This window comes from Saccopteryx leptura, chromosome 3 (genome assembly GCF_036850995.1).
Source record: "Saccopteryx leptura isolate mSacLep1 chromosome 3, mSacLep1_pri_phased_curated, whole genome shotgun sequence".
In the NCBI taxonomy this organism is placed as follows: Eukaryota; Metazoa; Chordata; class Mammalia; order Chiroptera; family Emballonuridae; genus Saccopteryx; species Saccopteryx leptura.
In genome coordinates, this window is record NC_089505.1 from 61,103,599 (window position 1) to 61,125,376 (window position 21,778).

Below are 21,778 nucleotides of genomic sequence, written 5' to 3' on the forward strand. Positions count from 1 at the left end.
TCCTGAACCCAGCACTGACAATTCCCTGAATTTTTGGTCATTTCTCCTATATATTTACTTTAGTTTTCTCAACTACACTTTATCTACAGATTGGGGTGTAAAGTTTCTCTCCACCTCACAATAATGGATATAATACTCCAAGTACCAACTTTTCTTCAATCTTCTACACTCTATTATTTTGTAAGTGTCAAGCCCATGGCGGCAAGCAGGGGGACATTGTTTTAATTTCCTTAACTTTACTTTTATTGTGGTAAAATACACATAAGTAAAGTTTGTCATTGTAACCATTTTAAGAGCACCATTCACTGGCATTAAGTGCATTCCTAATGTTAAGTATCCATAACCAATGCTTATTGCTAGTGTAATATTGTCATTTAAACATTTCAGGTCAATCTGGTTTTATAGATATTGTGTTCAATTTGTAAGCAATAGTTAATTCACAGTCATTGCTACGGTTTGCAAGACATCGCCTTAAAAATGATGTTGTTTTTAAACGTTTCACTTCCATTTGGTTATTCAGAACAGTAGAGCTCTCGTCTACTACAAATACAGGCAGCCTTTCAATTAGTAATTAGACGTGTGCTTTACAAATAGTGTTGATTCTTTCTTTGGCCATATCATTAGTTTCTTAAGAATATTCTTATTTTATATATGAGAAATAAAGGAATGCTGTCTATTAAAAGTTTCTCTAGCATTATATTAAGATATGAAATAATTGAATGCTTGAGAAACACAATGTGCTCCTGGCCAATGAGCGTGTGCCATGCGACCCAGCACCATGGATCATCTTATTCACCACCCTGCAGCCAGACTGACAGGTGTGACAGCCAGCAGTGCTGGCTGAGAGGTACAGGGGACCCTCCAGTAGTGGAGGAGAACAGAAATAGGTACAGATAAGCAGACAACACTTTATTGATGAGGTTAACTGGTTTTGAAAAGCATGGAACATGGAAAAGCTTTTACATATGAACTCTGAAGATTTTTTTAAAAACTTTATTTATAAATTTGAGACAAAGAGAAAGACTGGGAGAAGCAAGAAGCACGAACTCCTGTTGCTTCACACAGTGCCTTGACCAGGCATTCCCTGGGTTTCAAACCAGGGATCTTCCAGGTCAACACTTTATCCATTATGCCACCACAGGGCAGGCTGAAGTTTGAACTCTTTTAAGTCTTTTTATACATGGTAGGCTGAATAATGACCACAAGATACCCAGAGTCTCATCCGGGAACCTGTGATTGGCCCTTTTACATGAGAAATGGGACTTTATAGATGTAAAGTTAAGGCTGTTGAGATCAGGAGATTGTATTAACCTGAATCGAATCACAGTGTGAATACCAAACAAGTAGAGACCAGAGTGAGAAATGACAGAAAGACAAAGGCAGGAGGAGAAAAGGGTCCTTGATGGTGCCCAAGGTGCAAGAGGACTACTTCCGAATCTGGAGAAAGGAGACACTTCTGCCCACAGCCTGCAGAGGGCGCACACTTGCAAGCACCTTCTATGTGCCCAGTGAAGGCCATGCAGCCAAGGAAACATTCAAATGCCAAATTCACATCACAAAGTTTATATTCCAAAATGTTTTACATTGAAGCAGAAACTGCTCATCAAAGCTTCCTTTTCTAGCAGGTACAAGACAGTATTTTCAGCCTGCCCGGGCGGTGGCTCAGTGGACAGAGAGTCGGATTTGCATGAGAAGGACCCAGGTTGAAAGACCCAGGTTTGAAACTCCAAGGTCACTGGCTTGAGAGCGGGTTGATCTGGTTTGAGCAAGGCTCACCAGTTAAGCCCAAAGTTGCTGGCTTGAGCAAGGGGTCACACAGTCTGCTGTATGTAGCCCCTTGGTCAAGGCATATATGAGAAAGCAATCCATGAACAAGTAAGGTGCCACAACGAAGAACTGATCTTCCTCATTGCTCTCCCTTTCTGTCTGTCTGTCCCTATCTGTCCATCCTTTGTCTCTGTCACACACCAAAAATAAAAGACAGTATTTTTATTTTTAAGCAATATAATCTGAGCCATCAGCTTCAAATAAAACAAAGACTGAGGCACAGAGAGTATCCTGCGTAGTTCAAAGATGGAGGTGGAGGTCTCATAACCAACCCAAAGGAAGCATGTTTTCAAATAAAAAGTCCCCACCACTAGGGGGCGCTCAGGGTTATAGGCAAGATGGAAGTCTAGCGAGTCCCTGTGAGGACAGCCCACTGGGGAATGAGGACTGAGTGAAGGCAGCTGGATGTGTTGGGGCTGCCTGTACAGGGTGGAGGGTGTCCCTAGGGTAGGAACCTGAACGGATGGGCAGACACCAGCCTCTAGGACACAGAGTCCCCCATGAGGACAGGTCAACAGAGGAGGAGCAGGTGCACACAGGGCGAGAGAAAACAGAATCCATCAGGAACTAGGAATTTAGAGCGCAGAGAGGTGCCAGGTGTGGAGACAGATAGAGAAAAGGCTGAAACCAAAGGTTTGAGGGTCTCCTGTCCAGCGAAGGAAGGCCTGGAGGGAGGGGCAATTGTGAGGGTTTTAGACTTAGAGATGTTCGGGACCAAACACTGGCCAAGGAGGGGCAATGAATATGAGCATGGGGGTGGGACGTGTGTGGAGAGACCGCAGGTTCAGGGTGAGGGCAGGATCTCCAGTGTCCCGCTCAGACCTATTCAGCCAGGAGTGTGGCTCTCAAAGCACGGGCTGGGGTCCTCCCATTGAAGCATCACCCTGCAGTGTTAGAGCAGCAAACTGCCACCATTACACCCGCTGGTCCTGTGGCTGAAATTACGAGTTTGCATAAAATATGGAAGAGATGAAAAGGAGAAACAGAGCCTCAGGAGCGGGTGAGGAGGAGCCTGGTGGGCAGTGTGAGAGGGAGAAGGATGGAGGGAGGTCAAGGGTTCAATGACCATAGAGTGCATGGAGCTCCCAAAAGAAAAGAAAAGGTAAAACCCCGGAGGACTTGGGGGCATGGCAGAGGGAGGGTATCTTTATATCCTGAGCGCCATTTCTTCAGTTTTCTTTGAACTTTAAAGGATCTCAGTAGTATACTGCTGTTCAAAACACTAATGCAAACTTGCCCATGGAGGACATTTTTTCCCAGAATAGCAGGTTTGATGTTAAACCCACTAAGACCTATAAATTGTATACAAGTCAAAGATTTTTCACTGTCATTTATGTGGAAGCTCCAAGAGAACAAATGGAAATCAGGACAGAATCCCTTTGTGTTGTTTTTACAAAGTGACAAGGCTTTTATTGTTGCTTAGAGGTTGACATTTACATGCATTGTTTTGAATGAGGAGGCACAGTTCCAGGTCAGTCCAGGAGAAGTGTCCCCAGTGAAAGATCTCTGCCCTCACATCCCCTCCACTCCATGGTCTCTCAGACCCATGCAAGGATGTTTTTGCCTCTAGGACTTCAGAGATCTGTCACCATCCTGTGTGCCCACACATGTGTAACCTGAAGGGCAGCCCCTGGGTGCTGAGTGCTCAGACCACTGACAGATGGTAATACTGGAGTTTACTGAGACACAGGCTGAAAAGGTTCCCAAGGAATCGGAGGGTCAATTCTACATACCTGGGGCAGGTGAATCCAGCTTGCGGGCCACGGCCAGGGGATGTGTGTCAGGTTCAGAAAATCTGGTAAGAAATCTTGGCTCTTACAGAAATGCTAATATAAACTACAATGAGAATCCTCAAAGTAGAATTACCATATTAACCAGCAATTATACTTCTGGTTATTTATCCAAAGAAAATATAAACCCTAATGCAAGAAAAAATATGCAGCCCCATGGCCAGTGCAGCTTTGTAAATCATAGTCAAATTATGGGAGCCACGTTGATGCCCATCAGTAAATTAATGAATAAAGAAGTGTGATGTATATTAAATATATATGTATACATAAAGAAGAAAATAGAATATTAGTCATAAAAAAAGAGGAAAATCTTACCTTATGCAATAGTATGGATGGACCTAGAGATTATTATGCTAAGTGAAATAAAAGTCAGAAAAAGACAAGTACCATATTATTTCACTCTTATGTGGAATCTAATGAACAAAATAAAATAACAACAAAATACAAGCACACTCACATAGAGAGCAGGCTGACAGCCATCAGTGTGGGGGCATGGTGAGGGAGGTGGAGAAATAGAGAGAAACAGGACACAAAGAACTCATGTACAAGGAAAACGGTGTGGTGATGGTCGGGGGAAGGGAGGTGGAGGATGGTGCAGGGGGGATAAATGGTAATGGAGAAACACTTGACTTGGGGAAGGGGTGAACACACAACATGTTGTACAGAGATGTGTTGTAAAATTCGTCACCTGAAGCCTCTATAAGGACAATTATTTTAACCAGTATCACCCCAATATAATTCAATTAAATTGAAAAAAAGAATGAAGTCTGGGTATTTGTAACACAATGAATGGTTCTGGAGTGTGTTATATTTAAAGAAATACATCAGAACAGGAAAAACAAATACTGTATGGGGTTACCGTATATGGAATCTAAATAGAAAGGTAAATGAAAAAACAAAGCAAAGACAGGCTCATAGTTATTTATGGTGGCTTCCAGAGACGTGTGTGTGTGGGTGTTAAAAGTAGGAGAAGGGGATCAAAGGGTGCACACTTCCAGTTACAAAATAAAAAAGTCACCTGGCAGTATAGCTCTGTTTGTTGGAGTGGCTTCCCATTACTCCAAGGATGTGGGTGCTATCACCCATCAGAGCACATACAAGCATCAATTGATGAATGCATAAATAAATGGAACAACAAATCAATGTATTATATTTCTCTCTCTCTAAATCAATAAAATTCAAATAAAATAAAATAAGTCACTGAAGTTTTCCAAATAATACAGAGAATGAAGTCAAGAATATTTCAATAACTTAGTATTTGGCGACAGGGGGTAATATAGTATTGATGACTTTATAGTGGATATAAATATCAAGTCACTATTTTGTCTACCTGAAACTAATAGGATATTGTAAGTTAATTATACTTCATCTCTAAAAGACTTAAAAACACAATGAGATCACGTTTCATACCCAGTAAGATGGCTATTAGCAAAAGCAGAAAATAACAAGTGTTGGCAGCAATGTGGAGAGGTCTGAATGTCTGTGCGCTGTTGGTGGGAAAGGATAAATGGTGCAACCACTTTGGAAACCAGTGTGGTGGTTCCTCAAAAAGTTAAACATAGAACTACCATGTAACCCAGCAATTCCATTTCTGTCTATATACTCAGAATATTTGACATCAAGCTCTCAAATAGATATTTGTACATCCATGTTCGTAGAAGCTTTTTTTTACAATAGTTGCAATGTGAATTCAGCCCTACTGTTCATCCATGGATGGTGGGTAAACAAAATGGAGTATAAACAGACAATGGAATATTCTTCAGCCTTGAAAACAGGAAATTTTGTAATGTCCTACAAAATGAATAAAACTTGAGGACATTATTGTAAGTGAAATAAACTGGACTCAAAAGGACAAATACTTTATGATTCTAGTTACAAAAGGCACTTACATTAATCAGAATTCTAAAGACACAGTTGCAATTGTGGTTTGACCAAGTGCAGTGGGTGTTTTGTAGAAAATAATTCTCTCAGCTTCTGTATGTCTGCAAATGATTTTACTTCTCCCTCATATAGAAGAATAACTTTGATGCATATAGTAGTAGTCTTGGCTGGTGATTCCTCTTTCAGTAATTTGAATGTTAGGGCCCACTCTTTTCTGGCCCATAGAGTCTGCGGAGAAGTCTGATGATAACCAAATGGGTTTTACTCTATATGTTATGTTGTTCTTTTCCTAGACTGCCTTGAGGATTTATTATTGACATTGATTTCTGACTACTTTATTACGATCTGCCTTGGAGAAGGTCTGTTTCAGTTCAGTAGTATTGTTAAGAACACTAACAAAAACAACTAAAATAATTAAAAATAATTTTTTTTCTTAAGACAGAGACAGACTAACACAAGTCTGACTAGGATCTACTTGGCCAGCCTTCTTCCGAGCAATGCTGTGCATCTGGGGTTGCTGTTCCGTTGCTCGGCATTCAAGCTATTTTAGTTCATGAGGCAAGGCCACTGAGAAATCCTTACATCCCAAGGCCAACTTGCTCAAACTGTTTGAACCATGGCTCCAGGAGTGGAAGATAGAGAGAGTGGAGAGAGGGAGTGAGAAGGGAAAGGTGTAAAAAAGCAGATGATCATTTCTCCTTTGTGCCCAGACTGGGAATCAAAGCTGGGGCTTTCACACGCCAGGCCAACATTCTACTGCTGAGCCTACCAGCCAAGGCTGAAAAATAAAAATGTAAAAAATACAATAAAAGTATTACAATTCTGAAAATAATGACAATTAAGAAAGAAACACCACAAAAGAACAAAGAGTGAAAAACAGAAAAAATAGGAAAGGAACAAAACACATACAAAAGAATAAGAATTAAAATATAAAAATTAAAGAAAATAAAATTCAAAAGGAAAAAAAGGGTGAAATTTTTAATTTTAAGAGGGTACTATTTACTTTTAGTAGGTGTCACTGTGTTACAAGTTTTAGCTCTGTGAAATTTTTGGGCTGACCTCCAATGAGAAGTTGCTTTGCAATGATGTAGGTGGGGCTATAGTCGCATTGGTGGATAGCATGGGTTGTGAAGGATTTACACCTTTATGGCTTTTGTAATGGGGATCCCAGACCTCCGGGTGCACTTCTTCATGTCTCAACAGAGCAGTGGACCAGGCATAGAGCAGCTCTGATCTTCAGTGGAGAGAGTGGCTCTGGAGCATTAGCTGTAGGGTCTGTCACTTCCATTTTCCATACCTGTGAGGTGAGGGAGGCAGGATCTGGGAGGGCAAGGGACCTCAATATGGTATTCTGTGTCTCTGCTCTGAGTGTGGATTGTGGAAAGACCATGAAAACACTGACTGTTACCCCTCATTCTGCCATCACTTTGGTTTAATATCTTCTGCTCTGCACCTCAAACTGTCCACTACTCCTAGCAAAGTCACCACGGGTTACTCCCTTCAACACTGCCCCAGAAGATAAAACCCAGTCACTCTGGGATTCTCTGCTCTCCAGAGACCCTTTAGTCCATGCAGTATATGGATTCTTTCACTGTGTTATAGTTGTTCAATTTGTTGAAATTTCAAGGGGAGAGATCAAGAGTATCTCTCATGTTGCCATTACGCCACTCCATTTTCTGTAATGTGTTTTGATATCAGGAAATGTAAGCCACAAACTTTGCTTATTGAAGATTGTTTTGGCTCCTTAGGGTATTTTGAGATAACATATGAATTGAAATTGATATATTCTATTTTGTTCAAAATCACCATTGAGATTATAATATATTACATAGGATCTATACATCAATTTGGGAAGTATGAACAGTTTACCATACTGAGCCTTCCAATCAATGGATTTGTTGCTAATAATTTTCAAAGAAGCAGTTGCTCTGATTCCATTCACTGTGTTCTCTTTGGACTCAGCCTTCTGAGGAAGTTCTCACACCTCTGTCATCCCAATCAGAGACACCCTGAAATGAGGGAAAAGCAGAGGTTCCAAGGCTTCAGACCCAGCATCTCTGTCAGATTAAGCAAACTGGACTATTTCTTTGCCCCTTCCATTTTTTCTCTCTGGTTTAACTCTCTGTTAACCACAAGGGTGACTATCATTTGTAGTCCATACTACATTTTCTTTTGAAACTCAAACTCAGTTGTGTCTGGCATAAATATTAACTGTATTCAATAGAAATCACCTGTTTTAAGAATGTTGGTGGCTGATTCATAGAAACATCACCAATTTGTCAGAAATATTTGGAAGTCATTCGTGAGTAATGCACTCAAATTGTTCATTAGAAATTCTAAAACTTTGTCTTTCATAAATAAAATAAGTAAATCCAGAGGCAGATTGAAGTGGGTTGTGGTCTCAGGTGCAGAAGGAAATATTGGGCCCTTTAGATTAAAAAAAAGTGTAAAGTTAAGGTTTTGTTGGGCCCTTCAAAAATCAGGGTCCAGGACACATGCCTCATGTGCCCATCATTAAGTCTCCTCCTGATTAAATCCTAAAAAGACGTAAGGACTGTGTCTGTTAGCTTCTGTGTCTGTCATGACATCAGAACTGGAATATTGGCTTCTTTCACAGTCACAGATCTGACCTGAGCAAACCCCAAACACTCAGGAGCAGCCTGCGAACTAGTGCCCACCTCTATTTTCACTCCAGTGTCACACCTTCAAACTGGATTGTCTGAAAGGATGTCAGACAATACAAATATTCAAGGGGGTGAAAAAAAAAGAGACCCTCCTCCAGGGCTTGGACCATGAGAACTACAACTATGGGGACAACACTTACCCTGATCAAGTACCCAGGACTGCAACAGAGTAGTTTTTTAAAGCTTTTTACAATATGAAGATATCTTGAAGTGTTCTGAATACTGTGATAGGAATATTCATGGCACTCTAAAGATATCCCAAGTTATATTCCTAGAACCTGTGACTGTTACATCCCTGGTTAAAGAAACCTTGCAGGTGTGATGAAGTTACAGGTGTTGAGATGGAAAGACTATTCTGGATTTTCTGGATCATCCCTGGTGGAATCTGAAGTGTTCTTATGAGACAGAGAGAGAGGCAGAAAGAGATTAAACAACAGAATGAAAAGAGCAGGTGTGAATATGAGAAGAAGGTAGGGAAGGTGCATGAGATGGGGACATGAGCCAAGAAAGAGAACAGCCTCCAGGAACTAGAAAAGAAAAAACAGATCCCAGAGAGTCTGAGAAAGATCAGGTCCCACAGACACGTACCAGGGCCCAGCATGGTGACGTCCATTGTAGCCTTCTGCCTCCAGGACTGTCAGAGAATGTGTCCACAATCTGAATACCTTACCCACTTGCATGTGATTTGGAGGCACCCAGGTAACTTACTTGCTCATTCCTAAGTCCCTTTTATGACATTTTCCCCATAGATTCAAAAGATGCTCCATCTGAGAAAGGAACTCTCTAAGATCTCACCACTAACATTGCCAGGAGCACTGAGCAAATTAAATGTGTGAAAAATGACCAACAACCTCCTAGACGGCAGGGAGGACCCTAACCACCAACATTGTTCTACATCCACATACATTTCACCTCCTGGGTAAGGCAGTCGATGCACAATCCTTCAAAGATGTTCTGTCATAGAACCTTTATGGTGAGTGGAATGTAAAGACTCCTTGAAGGCAGCAGAGGAAGGGAGGGAGTGAGGGAGAGGGGAGCAGAAGGTGAGAAATGGGGGGCAAGGCGGTGGGGGTGATGGAGTTACATTGAGTGGAATACTTGAATCCATGTTAACAAAATAAATAAAAATTAGTAAAATAAATTTTAAAAGTTTGCAGCAGAGTGGGGACCCAGCTCTGGTAGATGAACAGATGCCAAGCTGAGCATATACCCAGCCCAGTGCCTTTATGTCCTGTGACCACTTAGCTCTCTGCAGGGTGTACCCACATCAGGATAGACTTTCCGATCTTCTCTGTTTCTTTCTTTGTTGTTCATACAAACGCCCTGTGCCTGCTCCAAAGAGAGTCCGCACATGGATACAGAGTAATGGAAAATAGGCTCTACCCTCTGAGTTCTGCTGGGCTTTCTCTGCTTGGATGATCACAAAAATGGTGTACAGACAAGTGTTATAAATTGGATAACTGAAACCTATATAATTATCCTAACTAGTGTCATCCCGATTAAATTCACTGAAAGGAAAAGAAAAAAAAAACACAGGAGATCAGGGCAGGCTCCACTATGAAGGTGACGCTGAGAAAGAACTGAGAGGTGACAGAGCTGGGGGGGGGGGGGAGGGGAACCAGGCTCAGGCTCCAGCCTTATCCATCTCTGAGATGCCCTGGGCTCTTGTACTCAGGGAACCTGCTCTCACTCTCCGCCTGCTGAGCATCCAGGAATCGCTGGTCCCTGTCTCCCTCAGAGCCGCCCTTTCCCAGCCCAGCTGTCACTCTTCCTCCCCGCAGGACCCAGATCACTCATAGTGGGGAGCAAAGGTTGCAGCAAGATAAGAAACAGAATTTCCAGACTACATTCATCTACTTGAGGCCCACCAGAGTGCTCTTAGCCTCCTCTGCCCTTTTCTCCTCCTACATAACAGGTACAACAGGTGAAGTGTGGCAGTTTCAGGCTGAACTCTCTCCCTCATCCAGGTAGGAGAGCCCAGAGGGATGCAGGTGACCAAGGATATGGAGAGATGGAAACCCAGAGACTCAGAGGCTCTGGGCTCAAGGAGGATGGCTGCAGCTGGGAGAAGAGCTGTGCACCCCAACCTTCTCTTTGTTCCCCAGGTGTCCTTGTCCCAGGAGACCTGCATTGTTCGTCATGTGTGCAGATGGGTGGATCCTGTTTAAAGTCTGAAAATGTCACATGCCTGAAAACACCACTCATTGTTATAAAGGTCATATCAGTCTCAGAGGAAGTGAGAGTTGAAGGTCAGGTCCCAAGGATGAAGGGGCTGGGGCCAGGATTTTGGTGCTATTCAGGGAGTGAGCCGGAGGCCCTGGCTCATGGGCCTGTGGGTGGAGGGGGCTGAAAACCTAGATTTCTAGCTCTGAGAGTAGAGTGGCCTAAGAGTCTGTTCTCTGGTCTGAGGTGGGGAGTGGTAGGGTCTGGGATTCCTGAGTCTTAAAAAGTTTAGTTTTTAGTACTCTGGGACCACACTGACACAGTTTTCACTTACTATTTGGGTTTTTCTCCATAGTTAGCATTCATGGCTGCATGGTGCAACCATCTAACTCCTTGTTGAACCACACCAATAATATTGGGCAGTTCTTTGCATTCCAGTTTTCTGAGGATGAGAATAATAACCTTCTAAATGGGGGTGCTACTGTTCCCTTCCTAGGTTGGCTGGTAGAGCTGAAGCTAACTCTATATTTTTTGTATGGGATAAACTCCTTACTGACTCCATTTCTCCATGACTCTTAGCCCTTGCTGACCCCCTAACCCCAACTTTCCCTCTGACATCATTCCCAAACACTGAGCTGTTTTCTATTTTCTTTTTTCAATTTTTATATCTAATTTATTGTGTTGACATGGATTCAAGTGTCCCACTCAATATAACACCCACTGCACACTGCACCGGTGCCCCTGTCCCCATGCAAAGTTTCCTGCCACCCCCATTTTCCTCTTTTGCCCCCTCTTCCTGGCTCCCTTCCCCTTTTTCTTCTGTATACAGCCACACTGTTGTCTGTATATATGTGTTATGTATATATGATCTTGGCTAATCTCTTAACTTTTTGATCCTGTTCCCCTTTCCCCATTCCCTCTGACACCTGTCCATCTGTAATCTGTGCTCCTGCCTTTCTTTCTATTTTGTTCATCAGTTTATAGTGTTCATTCAGCATTTTATCAAGAATTTATTGATCAGCTCATAAAGACTTAAAAATTAGTGACATTCATTTCACAATGTACTCCCAAGAAATGAAGACTTTTAAAATCATGACACATTGGCCACTGAAAAAGCCATGAAGTAAAGACTGTCTTCAACATCTTTGGGAGAGAACTTATCAGGAGCCCAAATGCAAATGGACATATAGTCCTGTCTTTGACACTTGTCTTCATCTACAGCAGCCAACGACTTCTTGAAGATGAGAAACCGCTGACATCAGAGATAGACAGCTCTCCCAAGGCATCACCAAAGCCTGTAACCCTACAACTTAATGTTGAACTTAATTCCTTTAATTGTTTTTACTTGTCTGCTAATTATGGTTATAATAATAATTACACTTGTTCTTTGGGCTTTTCTTAAACACTATGTGCATAGCCCAGATGCTAACAATTGGTATAATTTTATATAATAATTTTAGTATTACTAAAAATCCCCTTTTAATGGTTTCTTTTTTTTTTTTTTTTTTTTTTGAGGCAGGTCAGTAAGAAGCTAGAAACATTTCTTGGCAAGAGGAACAGGGAAACTAAGATAGTTAAACAAAATGGTGGAACAATATACAGCCAGATACAGAGGGTCACCAAGGCAGGACTCCCTGGACTCCTAGCAATGAACAACTGGTGCTACACCTAGCCCCCGGGGTGACCTTTCCTGCCCTGGCATGTCACAGATCATGTGGATTACAACACCTGCCATGCTGCTATCCAAACCAGTGCAGACCACGACCCTGAAGGAGCACACCTAAAAACCTGATGCATGTTCTGTTGAGATCCCCAACAAGACTTCCTCTAAACTTCCCACCTTTGAAAAGCACATAAAACCCCTCAAGACAGAAAAGTCAGCAGGTGTTCTCCTTTGGGCTCACCAACTTGAATCTCTTTTTTAAGTAAATTTTCTTTCTCCTAAACTCTTAGGGTCCCCACAAGACTTGCAACCAGGGGTGTAGTGGGCAGCAGCAGCTCATTTTGGGCTAACCCCTTAAACCCGTCCCCAAGGCCCCTTTCCTCAGCTCTCCAGTGGGATGTGAGCAGCCCGCCCTGGCTCATTTCCTTCCATAAGGTCTCTAGGAACCCAAAGCAGCACTGTGCAGTCTGTCTCCTGCAGCTTCTCCTACCCTCGGACTTTCTCTGTTTCATTGTTTCCAGCTGTAATAAATGTACTCTCAAAACCACCTGGACTCATGTTGTGAAATACTTCCTGAACAAAGTCTAGAACCCCACACTATTGACCAGGCTTGGACAAACCTGCCATAAACCTGGCCCTGTTTCCAGTAACATTTTGAAATTTGTAAGGAAAGCTATTGCAAAACGAAGAAAAGAGAAGTGTGTGTGTTTTTAGAGAACTTAAAATAAGTACTTTGTCCTAATAAGTTGGGTAATTTTGAATGAGTAAGAAAGGGAGTAAATAAGAAGATCAAGGGAAGCTGTAGAAGGTTAGTGGAAGAGAAATATTGAGAAAGGAATTCTATGCATAAATGCTAGAACCCAATAATGGGAATGTGCTTTCACCCTAACCCAACAAGGACTACTAACTATATTAATTCAAATGGAAGCAGAAGTGGGATGGACCTCTATACCTGCTGCTGAGCCACAGGAAATTTACTTCTGAAACTCTACTGTCCTCCTGGCCTCTCAACTTCTTAGATGGTAGCTAAAATTTACAAAAGTATTTTCTTACAAACATCACCCCAAAATGTACCTAAGGTTGCAGTTCCCAATGGCACAACTAGCAGGAATGAGATTAATAACAGCATTTGAATGTTTCCAAGAGGAATTGGGTGGACCATTGTAAATGGGAACCTATCTCATGGTCCAATTGTGAAAACCAAAGATGTGTGTGGTGTGCCCTCAGATTATAAGTAAAATGTTATACTGTACACAAAATACAAAGAAGTGAGAGAGACGGCAAAACTTGGATCATGACAGCTTATGACCTGGGGTGCTTTTCTTAATAAAGGTCCTCGTGACCTAATTGTTCCCCATTTATTTGCTTTAAAATTTGAGAAAACTTGACCTTGACTTTTATCTAAGGTTATAGACTTCTGCCCTATCTGTCCATCTAAGTACTAACCAGGCACAACCCTGCTTACTTCTGAGATCAGATGGGATCCGGCGTGTTCAGAGTAGTATGGCCATAGATGATCTTGCCCCATCCACAACGGTCTACTGTTCAGCAAGACAAACGCTAACACTAGGATTTCCTAGAATGAGACTCCCTAGTTTCATGAAACCACATTATCTCACCAAAAGGTTGGTCTTCAATGCATCCTTGAAATTGATTTATGACCAAAGGGGAGGTGTGAATGAAAAAGGATGACATACTAAACCTGACAAGCTCAGAGGAATCCTGTAAGGTACACCTTATAAACTCAGATTCCTGAAGTGTCTGCATAGAATGATCTGAAACTAAAGGTTTTAACTGAAAGCAAGTCATAACAAAGCCAGAAGTATCACAGTACCTGACTTCAAATTATACTATAGAGCCACAATAATCAAAACAACATGGTATTGGCAGAAAAACAGACATACAGAACAACGGAACAGAAAGAAGAGCCCAGAAATAAAACCGCATATGTATAGACAAATCATCTTTGAAACAGAGTAAAAAAAAAAAAACAAAAAACACACAATGGAGAAAAGAAAGCCTCCTCAATAAATAACGCTGGGAAAATTGGAAACCTACATGCAAAAGAATGAAACTCAAATAAAGTTTATCCCCCTGCACAAAAATTAATTCAAAATGCATCAAGGACCTAAATATAAGATTTGAAACAATAAATTACATAGAAGAAAACAGAGGTACTAAACTCATAAACCTTGGCCATAGAGAACAATTTATGAATTTGACACCTAACGTAAAAAAGAAAAGGCAAAAATAAATGAATGAGACTATATCAAACTAAAAAGCTTCTGTAAGGCAAAAGAAACTAAAGACAAAACAAATAGGCAGCCAACTAAATGGGAGATGACATTTACAAACAATAGTTCTGATAGGCAGTAATATCCAAAATATATATAAACTCACAAAGCTGAGCAACAAACAAGCAAACAATCCAATTATAAAAATGAGGAAAGGACCTGAACAGACACTTCTCCCAAGGGGACATACAAATGGTCAACAAATATATAAGAAGATGCTCATCTTAACTAGCTGTTTGAGAAATGCAATCAAAACTACAATGAGATACCACCTCACACCTGTTAGATTGACTATTATCAACAAGATGAGTAATAATAAATGCTGGAGAGGCTGTGAAAAAAGAAACACACTCATTCACGGCTGATGGATGCAAATTAGCACAATTATTATGAAAAGAACATGGTGGTTCCTCAATAAAGAAAAAAAAAGAACTACCATTTGACCCAGCAATCCCTCTACTGGGTATCAACCCCCAAAACTTGAAAACATTGGTACGTAAAGACACATGCAACCAGATGTTCATCACAATATTAGTCACAGTGGCTAAAACATGGAAACAACAAAAGTGTCCTTCAATAGATGACTGGATAAAGGAAATGGTACATATATACAATGGAATACTACTCAGCCATAAGAAATGATGACATAGTGACATTTGGGCCAACATGGATGGATCTTGAGAACATTATACTAAGTGAAATAAGTAAATCAGAAAAGTCTAAGAACTGTATGATTTCACAAATGGGTGGGATATAAAACTGAGACTCATGCACATAGATAAAAGTGAAGTCCTTACCAGGGGAAGGGTGTGTGGGAAGGCGCACATGGGGGAGGGAGATGTGAGGGAGGTAGTGGGGGGAAAGGGTGTGAAGGACAAACATAAGGTAACAGAAAATGATTTGAGTTTGGGTGATGAGTATACAACATAATGAACAGTTCAAATGCTATGGAAATGTTCACCTGAACCCTATGTACTCTTATTGATGCATTCACCCTGTTAAAGTTAATTTTCTAAAATAAAATTTAAAAAAAGCAAGTAATGGTATGTTGTCACGTCCTGGGCAGGTACCTTCTCTGACAAATGTTGATCCTTTCCTTAACTGAGCCTTCTATTTCCTTTTAGCATTGATAACTCACCTAACACTGTCAGCCTTACTTCCTTTTTTTTGGACCCCTCCCTGACCAGATTAGAGTACACACAAGCCCTCATTGTTATTTTTATTATTTTAATTGACTGCTAACTATCTTGCTCCCACCAATGTAAAACAAGAATGTGTCTTTTTTTTTTTTTTTTTTTATCCAATCCCAGGGATTTCTCCCTGCTTTGCTTTATTTGGCCTTTTTTTAACTACAGCCAGTGGAGTTCAGCTGACCCCTCAGGCCTATAGCTTCACTTGTAATGTGTAAAATAAGGCGCAAAAGGGCTCTACTGGGGACCATTTTCTCAGTCAGTTGAGATATTGCTGTGGGGCTATTGTCATCAGTTTGGCTCAAATAAACTCCTAAGAACTCTCTACAAAGTTCAAATTTTCTTACTTTGACAACTGAAAATAGCAAGATTCTTTTTTTTTCTTTTTTGATTTCATAATTTTATTTTTTTAATGGGGCAACATCAATAAATCAGGATACAGATATTCAAAGATAACATGTCCAGGTTATCTTGTGGTTCAATTATGTTGCAAACCCATCTCCCAAAGTCAGATTGTCCTCTGTCACCTTCTATCTAGTATTCTTTGTGCCCCTCCCCCTCCCCCTTGCCCTCTCCCTCTCCCCCCTCCCCGCCCCCCATAACCACCACACTTTTATCAATGTCTCTTAGTCTCACTTTTATTTCCCACTGTTGGGTGGATAAAATGTATTATGCTCACTTTGTTAAAAATGGCGCTGCCCACATGAGGCCGTCGCCCAGGTGATATTAATGTGTGTTAAGAATCCTTGTAGCAGAACTACATGATTCCATACATTGGTGGAACATAAAAATGAGACTAAGAGACATGGACAAGAGTGTGGTGGTTACCAGGGGTGGGGGGAGGGAGGACAGGGGGAGAGTTAGGGGGAGGGAGAGGGGCACAGAGAACTAGATAGAGGGTGGCGAAGGACAATCTGACTTTGGGCGAGGGGTATGCAACATAATTTAATGACAAAATAACCTAGACATGTTTTCTTTGAATATATGTACCCTGATTTATTAATGTCATCCCATTACCATTAATAAAAATTTATTTAAAAAAAAAAAAAAAAAAAAAAAAAAGAATCCTTGTAGCCTGGGGCTTGGTTTTGGGATTAAGCCTTTCCCACCCTTTTTGATGTAGGGTGGTACAATCCAATCATGCCTCAAAGAAGTGACTTTGTATTAGAGACTTCCCTACTTTGTAATTGGATTAGAGGTTGTGAAGCTACAGTATAAAGTGGGGGCAAAACGGGAGTTTGGGTTCTTGGTTCCTGAGGTTAGCATGAGAGAGCGGAGAGAGTAGAGCCAGCAGCTAAAGGAGGCCACGTGGAGGAGACCAGGAGAAGCAGCCAAGATGGCAGAGTGCTGAGTGAGATGCCAGTTTGTGCAGAGTTTGTATCTGGGATAAGGAAGGAGGTGGGGAACTGAGGAGAAGAAGGCTGGTGAGCTAGAAACCTTTGATTCTAGGAAACTCGGATAAGTCAGTGGCTTTGTGAGCACTGAGTGTGACTGGGTTTTGGAGCCCAGTGTGTATTTTTACTTGCCCGCCGGGTGCAAGGTAGGATTAAAGGCTATGGCCCATCAGTTTTTGGCTCCGCTGTTTCTTTACCGACTGTCCGAATCCAATGCGAACCTGATTGGGCTGGGCGGCTGTGATGGCAGCCCTGATAGCCCTGGCCCTGCCTGCTGGCTTTACACCCACGAAAATAGCAAGATTCTAATCAAGACTTGGTGTTTTTGACGACCTGCCCTCACTGCAAACTATCTACGGGCCCATCAGGAGTTGCCTCAGCAGGACAAACACACCCTTATCACCCTCATTATGCAGAAGATTCCAAGAGTTTTAGTTGCTCTGTTCTAAGAACCAGAAAAGAACACCAAATATCTTTCTATGAAACAACACAAGGGAACAGGACTCTTGAGGTGGGGTCACTCACCCAGAGGCACACAGCTGCCTGTGGGCTCAGACATGCCACGCATTGTCTGCTGACACTTGACGTCTATGCTCCAAACTTTCCTGTGTTCCCTCCTGTATCAGAGGATCTGAAAGGTTAAACACTATGTTTTCCATTCCTAGTACTTGAGAATCCAGATGTGAATTAATTTCAGCCTCTGAGATGCATGTGTGTGTAACTAGGAAGCTGGAAGGGAGGTGGGGTCACTATTTCTGCTCCTGTGTTGACTGACAGGTGGGCTCTGGCAGACAGGGCTTTATGAGAAGAAGGAGGTGTTTCTTCCCTTTCCCTGTGGGTGGGGGCTGTGGCAATTCGCCCGAGAATCCAGACTCCCAGTGACAGCTTTCTAAGTAACTTTTATCTAGGTCTGTAGTGGGTTCACAAGCACTTAATTCTTTTTTTTAAAGACCTTTCCAGCCTGACACTGGCTTATAGCTTAGTTGGTTAGAGCATCAACCAAAAGCACAGGGGCTGCTGGTTCAATCCCTGGTCAGGGCAAATACAGGAGCCAATTCATGACTCTCTCTCTCCCTTCCTCTCTCACTAAATATCAATTTATAAAAAAATTTTCTAAAAAAAAAAAAAAAAGCCTTTTTGGCCTGACTTGTGGTAGTGCAGTGGATAAAGCTTCGATCTGGAATGTTGAGGTGTCCCGTTTGAAACCCTGGGTTTATCCAATCAAGGCACCTATGCGAAGCAACTATGAGTTGATGCTTCCTGTTCCTCCCTGCCAGCTTTCTCTCTCTGTCCTGCCTCTAAAATCAATAATTATATCTTCTTAAAAAATAAAAAATTAACAAAATTTTCTGCATAAATGTTTATGGCACGTTTACTTGTAACAACTCAAAATTAGAAACAACACAAAGTCCAGGAATGGATGAGTGAGTAAACCAATCAGGGCCATCCTGACAATGGAATAGAACCAGGGGATAAAAAGGAAAGAGCTATTTCAAAATAATCATGTCGATTCAAGAAGTCAACCTACACCAAAATTACCTATTATGTAATTCAAATTCCAAAAATAACAAAAAATAATAATAGAAACTAATGTATAATGACTATAAAAAATGAGAGTTTCCATAGCACTGAGAAAGGAGGTGAGAGAGTGACTGGATGAGGAGGTTACCAGGGGGCCTGGAAAGACTTTAAGAGTGAAGAATACATTCATTGTCTTTATTGTAACAACTTGTCTGGTGCATTGTTGGGCAGATAAAATGTATTATGCTCACTTTGTTAAAGTGGCGCTGCCCACGTGGAGGCTGTTGCCCAGGTGATATTAATGTGTGTCTCTGTGGGCAGGCAGAATCCCTGTAGCCTGGGGCTTGGTTTTGGAATTAAGCCTTTCCCACCCGTTTTGATGTGGGGTGGTACAATCCAATCATGCCTCAGAGAAGTGACTTTGTATTAGAGACTTCCCTATTTTGTATATTGGATTAAAGGTTTGGAATCTACACTATAAAATGGGGGCAGAACGGGAGCTTGCTCTCTTGGTTCCTGGGATGATTAGCATGAGAGAGCAGAGGGAGCAGAGCAGAGAGCAGAAAGAGGCCATGTGGCCAGGAGAAGCAGCCAAGATGGCAGAGTATTGAGTGAGAGACCAGTTTGTGCAGTTTGACGCTGGAGAAGGAAGGAGATGGGGAACTGAGGAGAATAAGGCTGGTGAGCTAGAAACCTTTGATTCTAGGAAACTCGGATAAGTCAGTGGCTTTGTGAGCACTGAATGTGAGTGGGTTCTGGAGCCCAGTGTGTGTTTTTACTTGCCCGCCAAGTGCAAGCTAGAATTAAATACTATGGCCCACCAGTTTGTGGCTCCGTTGTTTCTTTACCGACTGTCCAAATCCAATGCGAACCTGCATGGGCGTGGAGGCTGGTGTGATAGTGGCCCTGGCCCTGGCTGCTGGCTTTACATGCATTAATCTGGCCAAATTTATAGACACAAAAGCACTGGTATCCACATGGCAAAAGGACACCCTGTGCCAGGGATGTCCCAGGGCCGGGTCTTTCCCTCTCATGCAGTCAGGAGGGAGGACAGGGATCTCTCATCAGTGGGGTATCGAACCCACCTTCATTCCCCTAAAGGCCCAGTCCTGCCCACACCACACTGTGAGTGACATCTCGTCTCCACAGGGCTGGGCAGCAGCCTGTGTCTTTCATTCTCACAGAGACCTGACCTGACGGAGACTCTGGGTCCTGCACTGCAGGTGCAGTTACCACCAGGGAGGAGCCCACCTGACCTCAGAGGAATCAGGGGATGAAGGGTGACTCCCAATCCCAAAGTCCCAGGGCTGTGGACACCTGCCTATGGTCCCTGATGTCCTGGGGAACAAGAAAACTTCTCAGCAGGATGGGACACAAAGAACCCGAATCTGTGCTTGCTTCCATCTCAGAGGGAGTGCAGATCGAACAGGGGACTCTCCTCCTCTAACCCAGGGACCCACAGCGTCCCCTTGAGACTCTCCATGGGGAACTGTTCCACTCCTGGAACCATGGGGGAGCCTTGAGCCAATAGCAGACAGGGACACAGGTGGCTTAGATTCAATGCCCACTGCTGTGAAGGGAACACACGGGGAATTGTGGGGACCAGCCATCCAGGCCAACCCCCTCTCCCAAAAGCCCCAGGAGAGCACTCACCAGGCCCTTCCTTAAAGACCTCAGGGACACAGAGCTTCTCCCGAAACATCACATCCCCCTGAAGAAACAGTTCTCCTGACACTGCACTCACAAAACTCTGGACAATGTTTGCTCTCACTGGGCTCACCCTGCCCTGGGATGGAGTCAGGCCCTACTGCCCACAGGAGCCGGGCTGAGCGGTCTCTCAGCCTGGAGGTCAGAGCCCACCTCGTCCAGGCTTCCGGATCAACTCTCACCTCTGGAACCTGGTCACCATCCCTAGTGCAGCACCTGACATTCACTGCAGCCAACTTCCTGACCTCCAGGTAGTGGCACTAAGACACACAGGCAACACAAAGGAAATTCACACAAGAACTGGGCTTTGACTAGGGGGGTGGAGAAGGAGCCTGATTTCCATCTCCTGCTCTAACGGCCCTTCTGGGCCCCTCCACCAACCCTGTTTTGTCCCCCCTGCTCCTGCTCGGGAAACATGAATGAAAAAGAGGATGTGCATTAAACACAACCAGCTCAGAGACCACATGGCTGGCCTGAGAAGCTCAGTGACCAAAAGAACCCCCACAGGATGCTCGCATTAACATTCCAGTGGGCAGGTGATGGCAAGTAGTCACGTCCCAGACCCACGGCTTCTGGAGCAAAGGTCACCCTCTACCCTAACTGGCCCCTGTGCCTGTTCTTATGCAACCTGGATAACATGCTTTTCACAGGTCAGAGGACTATTCTTTGCCAGACCATTCCAAGGATCAGCCCCTGGCACAGAGTACGAGACCACAGAGCCCCGGGCATCTGGTTCCCTGCACACCATCTCTGTTGTGAGTGTTCATTATCCTGTACTCACCAGTGTAAAAATGTATCTGTTTCTCCACTTCACCTTTTATCCCATTCTAGAAATTTCTTTGCTTTGCTTTCTCTTACCTTCTAATGGATTTCATACACTCCCTTTATCCGTCTTTCATTATATTGTATAAAATAAGCTGCAAATCTGCTGTTCTCCTCAGGACTTGAGAACTTGCTCCCTGGCATGTGATGTCATTACGACTCAGGTAAAGTCATAAAAACTTTCTACACGTTTACACTTTTCTCACCTAAACTGGGCCTAGGAGCACCTGCTCTCTCAGGGGTCCCTGTGCTGCTCCCCACCTCCGGCCCTGCACCACCACTGGGCAAGGCAGGGAGACACAGGAAAGCCCCCCAGGCGGAGGGTAGAGGCTGCCAGTGGTAAGGGGTCACAAGGACAAGCTCAACCAATAGGGAAGGACGGAGAGGGTCTCCCTGCAACCGCCCACTGAACACCAGGGAGCCCCCGGCCACCTGACCACCAAACACAGTCCTGTCTTCCCAGGACACACAAGACACCTCTCTCTTCACACCAAGACCTGCAGGTCCTTCTGAGACACCTGGTCCCGGGTTCTGTCCCTGGAAGCAGAGGCCAGGCTGGTGACACCCTGGGACAGAATAAGGGTCCTTTCTACACTCACTCCCCAGCTTGACCTCTTTTCACCCCCAGATTCATCTCTGTGACCCTCGTGCTGGGAGGGAATCCAGCCTCCCCAGAGCAGGAGAACATGGGGAAAGCCTGGTGTCCAGCTAGGTTTCTGTGTCACACACAGAAACAATCCACCGGTGTAGGGACCCCTGGGGCTGTCTGTGTGGTGCTGGCAGACTCAAGAACAAGACACAGCAGAGGCCAATTCTAGGGTGAGAGTGTCATCCTCTCAGGG